Consider the following 611-nt stretch of genomic DNA (forward strand, 5'->3'; position numbering starts at 1 on the left):
TTTAAATATATATATATATATATGTCTAAAGTTATTTTTATAAAATATATATTTGGATAAAGTAAAATAATGAATTTTGACTTTATGACGTTAGATAACAATTTTTAAAACATATAATAGCAATATTTTATATTTATTGCATGCAAAAATGGTTCATATTGAAGCAAATATGTATTACAGTATTATGTAATATACAATATCTTTTTGTAATGTGAAAAAGTAGTTTGTAAAGAGGCAGCTTGACGTTACACGCAAACTGACGGCCTGATAAGGCGGTTAAGGCATCAGGCTACCATTTGGGGGGACCCGGAATCAGATTCGGGAGATCAAAAACCCTCCAGGAATCTTTCGGGGATGATCGAATCTCGTCCCTCACCACCCATCCCAGACCACATTGTGAGCCTGACCGAAGCCTCACCACATTGTGAGCCTGGCCGAAGCCACGATGGACATGGGGAAAAAAGACCCTCTTAGTGCCCTCGCTTATTATAATTACAAACAGTTGTTTTTATTACATATTAAGAACATATGTGTGTTATTAATTATGCATTATTTTTTAGTATCGTTACTTTATAATTTATTAAAATAAAAAAAAATGACGTGTAATATCT

This window comes from Centruroides sculpturatus, unplaced genomic scaffold (assembly GCF_000671375.1).
Source record: "Centruroides sculpturatus isolate CEXI.00-Female unplaced genomic scaffold, Cexi_2.0 scaffold492, whole genome shotgun sequence".
Taxonomy (NCBI): domain Eukaryota; kingdom Metazoa; phylum Arthropoda; class Arachnida; order Scorpiones; family Buthidae; genus Centruroides; species Centruroides sculpturatus.